This window comes from Gavialis gangeticus, unplaced genomic scaffold (genome assembly GCF_001723915.1).
Source record: "Gavialis gangeticus isolate Ggan-Ray unplaced genomic scaffold, GavGan_comp1, whole genome shotgun sequence".
NCBI lineage: Eukaryota > Metazoa > Chordata > Crocodylia > Gavialidae > Gavialis > Gavialis gangeticus.
In genome coordinates, this window is record NW_017728992.1 from 193,672,053 (window position 1) to 193,689,476 (window position 17,424).

The following is a 17,424-nucleotide window of genomic DNA, read 5'->3' on the forward strand; positions in this document are numbered from 1 at the left end:
CCCCTGACTCCTTACTAATTACTAATTGAATTGATTCAATCTTTGCAGGTTTCTGTAAACTGCTTAGATTGCACCGATAAGAAAGTGAACTCACGTTCCCTTTTCGAAAGTGAAAGGCAGCCAGACCCCTGCAGTGGCCCACACCAGGCGCCAGAGGGCACTAGACCAAATCTCCCAGCCGGCAGCCAGTGGGGAGATGAGTGATTTCCTCAGCCAGCCCCCTCTGTAGCCTCCAGTCCGCTGAGGAGGGGGCACAGGGGAAACCCCTGACCAGACCTACATGCAGTCCCCCTAGAGCTGAGGAACAGGGAGGAGGGAAGCCCCCCAGTAGGGTGCCTCTTCCCGTCTCTCCCCATGCCTGGCGCTGGTCCCCCTGGCCATGCCCCCCTCCTCAGTCGGGGTCTGGGAAACCCTCCCCTCCACCTGGCACTGGACCTGCAGCTGGGGGGGATGGCCCCCCACCCAGCTCTGTACCCCCAGTTGGGCTGTGCCAGGTGCAGGGGTCTGGGAGCCCTCAGCGGGAGCCGTTCCCCACCCCCCTCCCCCGCCCCGCTTCCTCCTCACCGGCTGCCAGCAGAGCAGAAGACATTGCCAGGGTTGAAGGTACATTTCCCTCCTTTGCATCTTTCCTCTCCTCTGATCTTCCCTGCTACACATTTGCATTTTCACAAAACTTCATTTTGCATATTAACTTACACTTCTATTCCACCCAAGAGAGTACACAAGCACCAGCAGACTCTCCCTATGCCTAAAGAAAGGTGTTTGTGCCCAAAAGCTTGTAAAAGACAATTTTTCCAATGATTCAATTGGTCTAATAAGAGATATCACATTCACCCAAAGACCCTGCTCAGCACAGGCGACTGTTTGGATGGGTGTCAGAGACAATCCACGCATGCGCCTTCGGCCTGAACTCCCATCTCATGCAACATTTCTGCAAACTCAAAATGCGGCAAGTCAGGCGCCCCCTTAAAACAAGATGTACGAAGTGGACGCACGAAGAGGTTTCCAAGCCCCATAAGAGTCTGACCCTAAAGGGTACTGCCCCTCTGACACTTACTGTTATTACATTATTTCATGATGATGAGTCAAGACAAGCAGACCCATCACTTTTCGGTGCTAAGGCAAGTAATACCAAGCAGGTTATCCCTATCACAGGTCGGGTAAGTTGCTGAGCCAAAAGACCTAGAGGCTGACCTCCTCCATTTAGCCACATAGCAAGAAAAGCACAAGCTTCCTCCACCCACCTGCCTCAACCCTAAACTGAAATAATATCCCATTGATGGTGGGGAATAATACAGTTCTGAGCTCCCTCCAAGCTCATCAAAGTCACCGTGACCGAAGGATGCCTGTTGTCTCGAGGACCGGTGCCTTGTCTCTCTCCTAGCACAGGGGCTTTGCGGCGTGCTAGGCGAGTGGAGGAACGCCGAGGAAAAGGCAGCTACTCTGCTCTGGGACTGAGCAATGGCTTCAACTCCCATGCCAGTCTTCTGCAAAACTCTCACTTTTAGTGGCTGCAATTTTCTGTTAACTTTATGGATTAAAAAAAAAAGTGGAAGCATTTAGGAGAGAAATGAAGCTCTAATTCACTAGGGGACACTGGAGAATGTACTCCCTTCTGCAGCCTTGTTTTAAAATTATGATTGGATTCCCGCAGTATATTATTCATGGTATTGATTCTGACAAGAGCGCTGTCAGGCCACAATATTGAGAGCGGTGGAGGTGCAGCAGGAATCCTGCTCGTTACAGATTCCACGTGTAGAGTCAGAGGTGGGCCCTGAACGAACGCCAAGGAAATGAAATGCTCAACCTCAGCGGCCCAAGCAGGAGCACAGTTTTCCCCTCTAGTCTTTGCCCCCTTAGCTGTGTGTTTTCATACCCTGACACCCCAGCTTCATGGGGAAAGTAATTCCAGGACTAAAGAGCCAATTTCCTTTCTAGCTGTTCATTTTTACATTGCTACAGCCCTCTTGCTGAGGCTGAGACGCTGACTTGGTTTGACAGCTTACTACCACCCCTTGTCAGCCCAAGGAGACCGACTCTCCGATAGCCCAGGGAATCTGACAGAAAAGCTCCCAGCTCAATGCATTGAGGACCCTGAGCACACTTTCAAACTGGGGAGCTGTGTGGAAATATGCCTGGAAACAAAAATGTTCTGTTCCTAAAACAGAGCAGAAAATCTCAAGAGCCTGGCTGCAGCTTTAACAGGTCTTCATGAGGCCGAAGGCCACCAGCTTTCCTGACCCCTCTTACAGAAAAGCAGTTTCTTTACTTGCAGCCCTGGTAAAAGGAGCTGGGGCTGGGGCTGGGGCTGGGGCTGGGGAAGAGAGACATTGGGTGTGTCTACACTTGCATAATGCGCCTTTTCTGAGGTGCGTTAAATGTAGTACCTCCTGGTGCCTGTATATGAGCATGGAGGCTGCTCCAATTAATTGAGTCTGCTGGAGCATAGTAATTACTGCGCTCCAGCCAGATTCTGTGTCTCTTGTATCAGCACCCCTGTGCTTCACAATGGTGATGGGGGGTACTTTAACTAAAGCTCATTCAAACACCCCCACTGCCATTTTGAAGTGCAGGGATGCTGATACATGAGACACTGCAGCGCTTTAATTAAAGCAGGTCTCAGAGCTGCTCTAATTAAAGCACCTCCTCCCCACCCGCCCCAGACCACGTGTAAAAATGCTCTCCAATGTGAGGTACTAAATGAAAATGTATGCACTAGTGCGTAGTAGTGCATTTGTAAGCTTTTTTAGTGATGCTTAATGGGCAGCAAGTGGTTTTACTGCGCATTTGCATAATGTCACCAGTTTTTACGTGGCACTTAAATGCATAGTAAAATCGTCTACTAAGCCCTCTCCAGTAGAGGCTAAGCACAGGTCAAATGCACTACACAGCAGCCATGTAGCACCCCTGTATATGGCATCTATCCACAGTAACTAGTCAGATTTTGGGAGCAGTATGTCCATAAAACGATTGCTAAATGGCATTATTTAGTAGATTAGGTTGCAGCCAGTCATTCTGTGTGGACCAGGAGGACCCTTACGTCACAGTAAGCTTGCTCACTCTTCCACTTGAGACTCAGCAGGTTTGGCCAAGAAAACAGTTACATGAACACTTGCAGAGGGCAACTCGACAGTAAGCACACATTATGTGTTGCAATGCAACAACCCTCCCAACCCCCTTCTGGTCCCCAACTTCTTTGCCCAGTTGAAGAACTAGATGGACTCACCACCTGCTTGGCATTTGCCATATGTGGGGAGGAGGGGGGTAATAACATAATATAATAATATGGTATTTACACTGGAAACTAAAGTCTCTGCAGTATCCAGCCTCAGAAGCACAGGTCAAGATAATCACCTTGGTGCCTGTACCCAAGCAGCTCCCCTCGCCCTTCTCTTTACAGTATCTGCAGCACAGATGTTGAAGACCAAAACCCACTAGCTGATAAGCTTGTTTATTGTGGCAGCAAATGCAAATGCCAGGGTGACAGTTGCTGGGAAAGTACATTGGCTCAGGTTCTTTGAACACACTCGGCTTTCAGTAGGTGTGATTTCACAAGCTGAGTGGCCCAAACCAGGCTACAGCAGCACTGCAGCATGCATCTAGGTTTCAAAGGCATCTGGCTCCATGACAAGTTACTGAAGTGCTCTATTCAGTGTGCAGCATCCTTGCTCCTGCCACCTACAAGTCAGTAAGGAAATCTTAAGGCAGAAATTGTGTATGCCAGAATATAGCACACTGCAAAACCAAGCGGATTGCTTGGGACTGCCCACAAGCATGTTTCTTCCACTCCTGACTGTCAGCCATCTGCTGCTTATCTTTTGCCTTCCATGCCTCCAGTATTCAAACACTCAAAGGTTCAATCTGCGGGGGCACACATGCCGTTGGTAGCCTACCAACTGCTGTCCTTTGCAACCTTGACTCAATACTGGAGTGCCCCAGGGGTCGGTCCTGGGGCCAATTTTGTTCAATGTCTTCATTGACGACCTGGAAGCTGGCATGGAGTGCACCCTCAGCAAGTTTGCAGATGAAACCAAGCTCGGGGGAGTAGCAGATATGCTGGAAGGTATGGCTAGGATTCAGAGTGACCTAGAAAAATTGGAGGACTGGGCCAAAAGAAATCTCATGAGGTTCAACAAGGACAAGTGCAAAGTCCTGCACTTAGGATGGAGCAATCCTATCCACCAGCACAGGCTGGGGGCTCACTGGGTGCACAGCAGCTCTGCAGAAAAGGTCCTGGGGGTCACAGTGGAGAAGAAGCTGAATATGAGCCAAGTGTGCCCTTGTTGCAAAGAAGGCTAACAGCATCCTGGGCTGGATTGGTAGGTATGTTGCCAGCAAGTCAAGGGAAGTGATTAGTCCCCTCTATTCAGCACTGGTGGGGCCACATCTGGAGTCCTGTGCTCAGTTTTGGGTCCCCCACTACAGAAAGGTGGTGGAAAAATTGAAGAGAGTCCAGCAGAGAGCAACAAAATGGTGAATGGGCTGGGGCACATGACTTCTGAGAAGAAGCTGAGAGAACTGGGCTTATTTCATCTATAGAAGAGAAGACAGAGGGGATTTAAAGGCAGCCTTCAACTACCTGAAGGGGGACTCGAAAGAGGATGGAGCTGGGCTGTTCTCAGTGGGGGCAGATGACAGAACAAGGCGCAATGGGCTCAAGTTGCAGCAGGGAAGTTTATGTTAGATATTAGGAAGAATTGTCTCACTAGGAGGGTAGGGAAACACTGGAACAGATTACCCAGAGAGGTGGTGGTCTCTTCATCCTTGGAGGTTTTTAGACTCATTTAGGCAAAGCTTTGTCTGGGATGATCTAGGTGGGGCTGGTCCTGCTTTGAGCAGGGGTTGGACTAGATGATGTCCAGAAGTCCCATCCACCCCTCAATTTCTATGATTCTAACACAGCCACCCCACAACCCAGAATTGGTAACAGGCTTCTCTACTAGGAGAAAGTAATTTGGGGAACAGCTCTCCCTCTCTGATTGCCCCCAGGTGACAAGAGAAAATAGAAGATGTGAGGTTTTTTTTTTATCATTGTTGGCATAGAGATTGGGGGAGTTATTTAAAAGGTTCCCCTTTGCACTTACAGCCATGGACCACAAAGGAGAAACATACCTGGAGAGACTGAACCATTTCTGAATAATAGGGAGTTGGTCGAATCTAACACGGGAAATACAGAATTCATCCGAGCAGAGCCCAGAAAGACAGTGCTAAGGAGGGACGGTTTCTGGGAGCCTTCCTAAAGGCTCAGACTGCAACCCTTTGCACTGGACAAGGGACATACCGCAGATGCCAGCAGCTACGATGCTGCTTGCCACGTCTCTGTTGCGAGGTCAGCTATCTCGCATTCCCAGCAGGTTAAGAGCATCCATGTGGCTAGTGGCAACAGAGTAGTGCCAGGCTCAGGCACAAAAGCCGACGTTTATTTCCAAGTAACGTAATCGTGTGCCCACACTTTAAATACTGGCTGTTGTAACACGCCCTGCTAAAAATTACACTGTTACTGCAGCTTTTGTTAACTCGGTATTCATTCTGCTGAACAGGCAGCAACCCAAAATGCACGGGAACAGAAACCCCAGAACACGAAGCAGAGGTATGGGCTACGGCAGCACATCAAAACCGACCAGCACTATTCACACAAAATGTGAATAAGGGCAGAGCATGCCACTTCAGTGCTGCATCAGACTGCTCACTAGGCGCAGAGTAAAAGGTTGATATCAATACCCAATTAGATACGGCCTAGAGCTGGAGGTCAGAGCGGGTCCTGCATTGATCAGGAGAGACCTACATGGCCTCCTCTTTGACCGCTGCCTCAGCAAGCGGGACTCCAGCCACACTGGCGGGCATGACGCTCATTGTTGCATCTTCTTCAACGCAAGGAAATTTGAACATCTCTAAAAATGGACCAGACTCTCCAGTGGCACAAAACTAGCAGGACTTTAGTAACTCCCAGCATCTTGAGGAGCTCTGAATGAATCTGTGTACAGCCAGGCAGGCTCAAGCTAGTTTGAATGGACATCCTACTGTAGCCCAGTACTGGTTGTGCACTTGGGTCTTTTATAGAGCATCTGGCTACAAGTGAATAATTTATTACAATGAAGGGGGTCTCTCCTACCAGAGGTAGGCCCTGTAGATGAAGCCACAGGAAGTCAGTGAGCCAACTGCTACGCTCATCAGGAAATGCAATTGAGTGTCAGAGAAATACAGACATTAGAATTATGCTGCTAAAAAAAATCTCCCATGTCAAGGGAATTTATTGCACCAGGGCTAGGAAGGATTCACACGCATGAAACTAGACCTTTGGCTACCCAAGGGGACACAAGGTGACCTGAGAGCTGCTTTGGCTAGGCAAGGTGAAGACGCCTATGGCGATGTACCCTTCAATAACTATCCCTTAAGCAAAGCTTGAAGGATGTGGGTGTCCTAGTCAAAGGGGAAGATAGACCTTAAAGAAAAAAGGAGCTAGCAGATGTAGTGTTTTTTTCTGCTTCACGAGATGGGTTTACAAAATCACAGGGCACAGAGCTGAGTGGTGGACTTTGAGTTTACAGATAGAAGTGGGCTTCTCACATGAGATCTAGCCAATTAAGCCAACTATTGAGCATGGGACCGCTGTAAATTGGGGCAAGTGAGTGTCAGTTAGTCCAGCATATTGTTTCAGCTATACAAAGTGCATCAAAGCTTTTCCTCCCCTCCTGCAGGTTCCCAGAGGAAGAAAACCAGTGATTTTTAAAATGGGATTAGCTTTTCTTTGTGCCGGGCATTTAACAGAAATAATTCCTATTTCAAATGAAGTTGCCCACTCTATATTTAGCTAACACTTGCTTCTTACAGAACACTTTTTGTCCAGATCTCAAGGCACTTTGCAAAAGGAGGGCAAGCATCATTATCCCCACTTGACAGGGAGACAAAGATCACAGCAGTTCAGCAGCAGGGGTGGGAACAGATTCGAAACTTCAACTCCAGGGACAGAGCTACCAGGGAAGGCTACCAGGTTTCTGTGAACCAGTGACAGGTTTGCCTGGCAAAGGGCTCTTTAGTTTTGGGGTATAGCAAGCAAAACTAAGAACTGCCATACAAGGTTTTTTTCTGGAGGTAAAGTGGGTCCTGCACCGTACACTCAACCACGCAGGCGCTTTTACTTGGCCAACACATGGATGTACAAAATAAGGTCCGTAGAACACTTCTCCCTCCCGGATTTTAAATGTGATAAATCAACTGGATGCTTTACGAAGCTAAAGATTCACCGTGTGTTTGCATAATGGGGCCCCTACCCCGTTACTAGAGAGGAAAGAGATCCAAGGGTGCCTAGTTCTCCCCCCACCCTTGTCTTCCTATTTCACTTGTCCCTCCTTTGTATTGCTAGAGCCAAACCCATAGGCAGAGAAGTCTGAAATAAGATGGCTGCCAGGTCCAGGTGCAGACAGTGCGTAATGGCCGAGGGAGGGTCCAGTGATCCAGAAACACCATTTATAAACACAAGGCGCAAGCTAGAAAGAGGAGGCTGGCTGTAGGAGCTATAGGGGACAGGAGGCCCTGATGGAGGGATTCGGGGGCTGAACTCCAGATCACTGGACCCTTCACTTCTGGTCCCTGGGCCAGGAAGGATGCAGAGCAGCAGCCAGGGTGAAGGAAACCTGAGAGCCTGTGCTGCAAGCAAGCTAAGTATCTTGAGCCTTGAGCCTTTTCTGTTTTTCTTCATGCCATTATAGAGTGAGGCAAACCCCAGGTGGAACATTGCTTTGAGCTAGGATCAGGACCTGCGTTTTGTGGTTTTCATTTCCCTGGTGGACCGGATTGTTGCTGTAGGGGAGGCAGAGGCTACGGAAAAAGGTGCTTGGGGACATACCGAGTTAGTTACAGACTCGGGTAAGAGGATGGAAGATAAAGGACTGGGGGCATGTTCTGAGCCCAAGGGGACAGAGCCTGCCAGGGACTGAAAGGCAGGAGTGGAACATGGCAAAACAGGACCCGTGGTCCCAGCTGCCTGGCAGGGCTCTCATGGAGCCTGGAGCCCGAGGTCACGAGAGCATGGGCCAAGCCTAGCCAGAAGCCTGCAGCCCTGAACAGTGGACTCCAAGCTAGAAGGCACGGCCAGAGTAAAAGTGGGGCGAGACCAGGTGAGCCTTGGTCCAGAAAAGGGTCTGCTTTCCTAAAGCTTTGGGCAAAGCTCCCCGTTTAGTTATTAAATCAAGACGTGGCAAGCAAGAATTCAGGAGGAAACAATCTAGGATGCTAATGGGAGGAGGCTCCTAAAGGTGGGTGCACTCTGTTGGCACCCATGGGTGTCTTAAAGTTTGAATGGATGATTGAATGGCAAGTGCACATCTCCTTATTGTGTACTACCACATAAAGTGCTGGGCTACTGCAATTTGAGCTTTGAAGCAGCCATTTCTCTTGATGTTATGGTAGCTGGTGGCCAAACGCAGTGCTATTGTTTGGTACTCATCCAGAGCATCCAGTTTGGCACCCAAGTCATTGCTGGATTACCCAATGCCTTGTTGACCTGCTGCCAAATATCCCATCCAGTATTGGAAGAGACAGTTGAGCAAAGACAAGCTTCTTGATTTTCTGGCTCTGTCCTAGTGGGCCAAAAAGCAGTCGTCTACAGGAATTAGCTTTCGAGTAAGAATCTGACACCTTTGCCGATGCATGCAAACCAGGGATTGTGAGCAGTACATGCATCCACACAACACTATTATTTGGACCAGGTCTTATGTCACTGTTTGCCACAAACAGGAATCCAGTGTTATATTTTGCTGAGAGGACTGGAAGGAGATTCCAGCTGCACCGGTAATGATCACTATGCCATTAGGGAACTGGTGCTCCAGTTCCCAGGGGCATCAAGATCTTCTGTTTCCTTTTAGTCTGCTGCCCACCACCACATAAAAATCAGAGCACCTCCTATATTAAAGGCCACTGCTAGGAATTAGGCAACTGCCAGACTTCTTGGAGCCTTTGGCGTTTCCTTTTTGGGATGGAGGCTCTGCTTGGAGAGTCTGCATCTTGGTTTAAAACAAAACTATGTATATACATACAAAGACAGAACATCCACACAGCTGGTAAGCATGGACAAGATTTTCTAAAGATGAGAGTTTGCAGGTTCCTGAAGATAACAAATTTACCTAATTATCATGGCTGGGCCTTTTGAAAAAGAAAGCTCTCTTCTCCTCCAAAGCCAAGAATGATAAACTATCATGGGCTGCAGTCAGGTCTCTAGGGAAAATGCCATCTATTATTTTCCTGCAGCTGTATATCACAAGTCTTTGATTATCAAACACTGTACAGCAGGCAAGAATTCGTTTCAATGTCTAGCTTGCTACTGAAAGCAAAAGGAAGACCTCAAGAGTAACTTATCATCACACTTTGATCTTTAGCAGGTGGCAACTATGGACTGGTGTGGTAACAAGTATTTCTAATGATTTCAGAGAAGTAAGAGTAGCTAACCACCATTACAACATGTACATAGCAAAGTTTCTAGGTTGCTACCAAGAGCTGTGTCCCTCCTCCCACCCCAAAACACTTCAAGCCTTTTAAGAAGCAAGAAGTATATCCATGTTATTCTCCATTGGCTGCTTTCTGCAGGCACATGCATTTGTCATCAGGATTTGCATTTCATTGACATGCACTGGATACTTTTGTTGTTCGATAATTCAGTTCCACTTGTCAGAGATGTCCTTGCTTGACCATGAGTGGTTCCAAGTGCTTCACAGGATGCAAATGGCCCACTTGTCCGTTTAACCATAACTCATTTAATTTCTCGATACAGTTATCTTGTGCATATCAAATCTCAGCATGCAACACATCTTGGAAAGTCTCCGTTTCTGGTTCTTACGTTTTGAGCTGGAGCACCTTTCATGGGGGATGTTTTATTGCTACTGCTTGTAGGAAAAAGAGTTGGTTTCCCCTCCTCCCACAACATTCACTGAAATATGGTCACTGGTGAGAGATACAGATCTGTAACGTGGCATGCCAAGTTTTAATTCAGTTTATTCACCCTACGGTCTTGGAGGTTGTTGGCCGCAAGAGCTGAAGGAGTCTGGTTTGCTCACATTAGCTAAAAAACCTCACCTCTTGCTAAGGGATTGTGCTGGCTTATCTATCATATACAAGTATTTGAGAGCAGAGCCCTGCAGTGCCAGGAGCATTGAACTTAAGGCCACAATTCCCAGTCTCTTTCAGCTGCTCTGAGCTTCATGCAGCTTCAGAGAAGTCAATGTATAGATTCCTTGATGCTGGGGTCAGAAGGGACCTCAACAGATCATCGAGTCTGACCCCCTGTCTGGGCAGGAAAGAGTGCTATAGCTAAGCTTGATACCTGAAGTAGGTGCGAGAGATACTGCACTTCCCTTTGCGACAGGTTATTCCCACCCTGCCATCTGAGCAACTCCAAGACCCAAGTTTAGATACTTGGATCTGTTTCTTCTTCTGAGAAACATTATCTATGTAAGACAAGGGTGCAGTGAGTGAGACTCTAGCCTGCTAAGCGCTACCAAATTCTTGGATTAAAGGCAGTCCAGAAAGTTATTGTGCCAGAAAGTGAGAAAGAGTTGAACATGGCACTTAAGAACTAATGTTCACCCAATTAGGAGTTTCATAAGTAAAAACTGGGGAAGTGAAGTATTCTCTTGCATGCAATATTTGCCTTTCAACTCAAACTGAAAACCCACTAATAAAGACAAGAGCCAGTTGATTAGCTCAACACAGCTAAATTAGTAGAGGTAAGAGAGAGGGAAAGATGTTAGGTGGCCAGATGAGCAGCTAAAGGCTGAAAAGCACCTTGATCTCCCCACATCAAATAGAATACATCTACTTACATGAACACGGTAGCCATTTCATAAAGAAGCACTCTTTCCAACAGACACACGAGTATCCAGCTTTAGATCAAAGTCTCTTTAAAAGATTATGTTCTATTGAAAGAAAAAAAAAAAAAAGAGAAGAAAATTTACTTTATCACTTCTCACCAGCCTCACGTTAATATACAACTTAATATATTCTATATGGGATAGCTCTTTAGATTACAGTTTATAAATATGCATTTAGGAGGTCTAATCAATTCTCACTCTCACGACAGAGCAGCAGATTTTCATTTTTAGATGCAGATGGTTACTCCACTCTATATACTGTAAATCAACATGTGGTATTAATTAAGTCTCGTAACTAAAGATAATACAGCAATCACTAGTTTAAGGATGTGAAAAGTGTTGCAGTAAGTATGTACCTAGAAGCCTACGCATTTGCTTTCATATCAGAAATAAAACTTTCCCACTCATGTTTTGCTGAGGTTTTACACTTCTACAGAATTGCAGACTCTAAGTCAGGGGAGAGCGTAATCCTTCGCTGGAGAAAGTATGAGAAACAGCAAAAAAAAGATGGCTCAGAGGGATAAATAAATCCTGGTCTTGTTTACATCCATCTGAGTCTCTCTGTTGGCTTTAATAATGTGAGTCTGGAGCAGTGTCAGCAAGGCTGGGCTTTTTCAGTATAAAGTTTAAATGCCGAACTCCTAAGAGCCCCAAAGTAGGTGCCTAAATAAAAAACTCAAATGGAATAAAAAAAAAAAAAATCCCACATTTCCAGCTGAAAGAGAAAACCCTGCCCCTTATTTCTGCTTAGCTGAACTCTTCACAGAGGAAGCAAGAGGCAGACTCAAGGACAGGATGCCAATTCCCTTAGGGTACCCAAATGGCAGCTTTCTAGCCACATGCCTGGGCATTTTTGGCACTTGCCCCTGCAGCATGGATGCAGGATGCATGCGCAGATTGAGCATGTGTAGTCTGCTATGCACTGGCTGGGCAGACACATGGCCATGCCCATGCACCCATCTGGAAGCATCTGTGGGTAAGTCACAAAAATGGCACCAGCCAGAAACCCGTGACTACTGGGTACTGCAAGCTGGAGGAGGATGACAATGACAATCCTCCCATGTTGTAGCCCTAGATGCATTCCTTTTGGAGCTGCCCCCTCTGCAACCAAGAGAAGGCCATGCAGGGCCTGTAGTCAGAGAACAAGCTGGAGAACGGGTGGCTCGGTGAGCTGGAAGCTGCTCTGGCAAGGAGGCCCTGTTCTTAGTCTGGCCCTGACTCCAAATTCGGTAGAAGCCTCCACCCTGCACAGCTCTCCATCCATCTTATCCAAAAATTATGGGTAGCAGCTCAGCTTCAAAAGGAGCCCTGGAGAAGGGCCTGGATAATGTTTAAGCAGTGGAGTGGTGGTCTGAGCCTTGCTCTACAAAGTCAGAGATGCAGGGTCAAACCCCATTTAGGGAGAGGTGCCCTAGAAGCTACTGGGGTGAAACCCCATCCTTTCCCTCCCCACACACTTTTTCCAGCATGTGGCCAACTGGATGGGCTCAGTCTACGCATCTACAATACAGGAGTAAGAGGTCCAATCTGTAAGTCCGCAAAACACCACTTAAGGCACCTAGAATACTGCCATTTTAGATGCTCAAACAGAAGTCAAACTCTGTCTTAAACTGGTTTGCTGAGGCTCATATATGGCAAGGAGAGCAGAGCCAGTTTCTTCAATGGATCCTCAGAATTGAACAGTATTTTGCATACATCAGTGAGACAGCTATGTTCTCCTCCAGCTTCTATTCATTTCATCCAAGCAAAAATTGTGAATTACTCTAGGCTTCCATAGGTGCAGCAGACAACACTTTTGCACATTATATTACATTTGCAAGCATAATTTTGTAAGCAAAGCCACAGGCCTACTCTCCAAGTGTCTTATCCTTATAGTACAATACACATCCAAGGTGCAGTAACATTTAGCCACCCGTCAACAGTACATTTGTGCAAACATTGCTCGGTATTTCCATGTCTAGTGCATGAGTGCATTTATAAATTCTTGGGGCTGAGAGCGGGGGTGGGGTGGGAAATCAAGAAATTGTTTACAAACAACGCGGTTTTTGTACATTGCTGTAATGTGGATCAGTTGACTTTGATATTCATGTAAGGTTTAAGGAGGGTATAGTTTATTACTGGCATGCACTGCACTTGGAAGAATCCCTGCTCCTACATCTGCTGTGCTAACAGCTTTAACGAGCTAAGCAGCAAGAATGGATAAGCAGGAGAGAATCTGGTTTATCACATCCTGCAATAGTGAGATGGGGGAGGAGAAGTAAGATGCAGTGTAGGATTGCAGGGATGGGAAGGGAATGAACTAAAATATTCTGAAGAACTTCAGTCAAATGAAAAAGAAAAAAGTGCGGGCACATGCACACACACACACACACACACACACACAGAGCTTAGATTACTCACACATCCATACAAGAGAATGTATAATGCATCTGCAGTGTATGGTCACACCCACGTTTTTGTCGGGTCACACCCAAATTTTTGTCGGGCCACAGCTGTGGACTTGGTACAGCGTTTGCCTGGACACTGCTTTCATGCAGCGCAGAGGGCGAGTGCTGTCACTGCCACTCGTCCCCTCCTGTCCCCTGCTGCTGACTCCCGCACAGAGAGGAAAGGGCCAAGAGAAGCAGCAGGATCCCCCCCATGGCTCCACAGCCATGCAAAAGCGGGGGCTCTGGCCAGAGCCCACCCCAATCACTTGGTAAGCTCAGAGCTTATTGAGCATGGGGCGCTCCAGCAGGGGCCCATAGGCTGCCTATACATGTGCTCCGGAGTGGGTCGGGACGCATTTTAATTAGAGCAGCTCCCGGACAGCTCCTCTAATTTAAGCACCTCCCTGCCATGTGTATTAAGCCCCAGCACATTTAAAAATGGCTGTGGGATGTTTTGTATGGGGTTTTGATAAAGTGCTCCTGTGGCCATTTAAAAATACGTGGGGGTTTAATACCCAGGACGGTGAGGCAACGCGTTCTAATTAGAGCATGGAGCAAACTTGATTAATCAAGTCTGCTCTGATGTGTTCTAATTAGAGTGTGAATGAGGATGTGTATAAGCAGCCACACTGACCAGACAGCGAGCTCAGAGCTCACTTAGCATGCATGGCAGAGCCTAAGTGAGGGTGCTGCACCCCTGCCACCCTTGCCCTGATTCTGAATGTGCTATTGCTTAAGATTGATGCTAAAAACTCTACCCCAGAAGACCACAGTAGCCCATCACACACACTCCCATGGGGCTGTGTGGGAGTATGTCCATTTATGCCAACTGAATACCTGACCCTAAAGCAACATACACTCAAGGTACTTTTTTTCCCCTTGAGACTACAGAGAAAAGTGGCATATGTTCAGTGCACATCTTCACATGCAATGACTTTTTTGTGCCAGTCAGTACACTAATTGCCGGCATGGTGCCCACTGACTACGTGGGCAATGCAAGCTTCTCCGATGCAAACTGAAACAGGTGCCGAACAGCATGCAGACCCCCTTTCTCCAGCAAGCCTCCCATTTCACCGTCACCTTGTCAGGAGACACTTGCCAATGGTCTCATGTCACGTTCCACAATGGATGCAAACCAGGGCTCCACACTCCTCTTTGAGCTCGCAATTCACATCTCAAAAGGGAGTTACATATCCTCCATTCTCCTACATAAACTTTCACACCTGCAAAGGCCAAAATTTAGGTCAAACTGCATTCAAGATTTGAGGTCTCAGTTGGAGGAGGAAAAGTTAGATCCACAGTCCTGCAGATTGGGCTGGGTGGGGTATGGTCATTCATAATAAAAAGAAGCCTACATTCAGGGATATCCAAGCACAGTGCTGGCTACCACTGCTATGCTTCACGCATTAGGGGTGGCATTTCATGTCCTAGCATGAGGGAGGTAAGGACTCTGGAATTGGAGAGGGGGTGGGCAAGGGAGCAGCAGGTGGACTCTCCATCGCTGGAAGTTTTCAAGAACAGGTTAGACAGGCATTTGGCTGGGACGGTTTAGTTAGCAATGATCCTGTCCTAAGAAAGGGGCTGTGCTACATGACCGAGAGGTCCCTTCCAACCCTATGTTCCTGTGACCCCATCCCCACTGTCCACAGGTTTACTAGACACCGACATTAGTCCAAAGCCAAAGGTTCATGATTTACCGTTTAGTTCTGCTGGGCCCCGGCATGTCAAGCCTTGGTGACCCCATAGCTCAGCACTGCTCAGTATGTGTGTGCACTCCAGAGACCCCCACAAAGGATCCATGTGCTAATTAACCCCCTGCCCACCCCACACCCATTACTGCAACCCGGTGTTCTTGTCATCACTCCTGGGATCCTCCAAAAATTTACATGCAGAAGAGATGCAGGGCAACCTGGTCCAGTTCCCCCTCCCGGAGGCTGGAGACATACTGATCCTATGCCACGGGCTGGCAGAGGGGAAACGGGGATTCTGGGTGAATTGTTTGGGGCCCTGTTTGGTGATATCTGCCGGATGTCTAAGGCTGGTGAAGAAACCGGGATCACTGAAAATGGGAAAGAAAGCCACAGCTCAGCTGTGGGAGCGATGAGAAAGTCAAAATGTATGCAAGGTAATGGCTCACCAAGACTTTAAAAAGAGTTGGTACTTAATGGGCACTACTATAGACTCGGATCCTCCCACTGCTTGCCTGATGCCAGTTCCCTGTGGAGGGAACAACTGCCTGTTTCTTTAAGGACCACACACGAAAAAACCCCATCCCCATCAGCATATCAAATGCTGGCACCAAGGGGAGCATGTCAGGGCTGGCTCTGACCCTCCCAGTGCCAGCCTGGTATTACAGCACCTCTAGGCCTGGCGTCAGTCTGCTGCGGAGGGCACACCCACCCATTTTTTTTTTTTTTTTTAAAAAGGGCCACAAATGTGGTTCCTGTCAGCGTCTCGGCTTTTTGGCTAAAATCAAGCATTTTTGGCACCAAGGGGAAGATGTCAGCGCTGGCTCTGGCCCTCCTGATGCAGCCTGGTATTGTGGTCCCCCCAGGCTGGGTGCCAGCTCCCTGTGCAGGGAACACATGCACATTTTTTTTAAGGGCCAAGAAAAGAAAAAGAAAAGAGGTTCCCATCAGCCCAATGTTTGCCCAATACAGGCCATGTGTTTTATAGTCATGCTCAGTGTTGGATGCATTTAATCAACTTTGTGGTTGGTTTCCATTACTGAGCACGTTGATTCTGGAAACAGTGTAACGACAGACAATGCATTCAGTGAGGTTTCCTTGTATGCAATTGTAAGACAAAGGGCTTTTTCCCCATGCTGGGGGAAGACCAGGAAAAAAACCCTCATCTTGTAGTCAAGTAAATACAGTAGATGTTTGGCCCTGTATTCATACTACTGATATAAACCATGTGTAGTCTCTTCCAAGAATAGCCCAAATTTAACAAGGTATCAGTTCAGTAGAGCCAACATTTCCTTTCACACATTGGAAATCAGCTGCTATGAGACACAGCTATGAAAATGGACTTTTAGGCTCAGGTCTGATTTAGTTTGCATCGCTCCAAGTCAGGGATAAGCCCACTAGAGTAACAGGATCAGGCTCAGGCTGAGGAATTGAGGTCTAGGGAGGAGTCTGGTTTGTGCTCAGCACTGATAGTGAAGGGAGGATGCCCTCTCGGTCAGAACGGCTGTGGAAGAGGCCAAGAGGGAGGGAAGAGCCTCTACAGAGGCTCCACGATAACGCAGCAACAGAGCCCTTCTATTTGCACTTAAACATCTTGCCTAAATTGCTGCTCTAAATCAGAAATAAACCCCTTACAATCGCATAGGTAGAGAAAGATTGTGATCAGAGGCATACCATCTGACCCCTGAACCTTTACATTATCCATCTTTTACTAGGAATGGATACTAAGAATTTATCTTTGTTAAATTATTGGATGTACAGCATGTCTGTAGTGCATATCAAAGGAAGAGCGTAAGCAGCAGGTGCAAGTTCATTAGGAAACATCTCCTCAGACATATCAGTGCTACAAGAGGGTTTAAAATTTTATCCTACCAGCTCTAGCCAACCTATTCTTGATTATGAGGGGGTTTGGGACAGCATCAGGACAAAAGATGCTCATCCTCTCTGCTTTTAGCTGTATGACACAGCACTGCCTGCCAAAACACCAGCCTGAAGCTGTAGGTACAGGTGCTAAAAGTATTGTGTGGACTTGGATCCTGATCCTCAACACCAGCTTGTGAAGGCATTTGCTCCTCTGGAGCATGGCTCCGAAATGCTACTTCTCACGCAAAATTCTGAAGTAAAAGAGAAGATATTGCCACGGGAGTGCAAGTCCCTGAATGGCACTTGAGAATCAGGACCAAGGTTTTGCAGGAGTCTGGAACTGCAAGATTAGCTACTGAGACTGGTAGTTTGAAGTCCTACGCATCCCGGCTTCATCAAGCAAGAGGTACAGTGGAGCCACTATTTAAATGCAAGACAGGACAGATCAGGAGTTGTTCCCAATCACGGTTTCAGTTTGCTATGCTAAAACACACTGGTCAAATGCCAGTAGTAATTTTGGATGCCAGTTTTATTTACCTAAGGAAACCTCCTTTTCAGAGACCGTAGCCCAAGCAGCATCTC

At 47.4% G+C, this 17,424-nt stretch overlaps 1 protein-coding gene across 1 annotated transcript in view; it reads right to left on the reverse strand.

The window, feature by feature from the left end:
• Positions 1–10,924, reverse strand: part of ST3GAL1 (ST3 beta-galactoside alpha-2,3-sialyltransferase 1) — a 122,051-nt gene extending 111,127 nt beyond the window's left edge. Inside the window, exon 1 of the mRNA XM_019528193.1 lies at positions 10,815–10,924. The gene's annotated coding sequence lies outside the window, so the exon portion shown is untranslated. The remainder of the gene's footprint in view (positions 1–10,814) is intronic.
• Between the last annotated feature and the right edge of the window lie 6,500 nt (positions 10,925–17,424).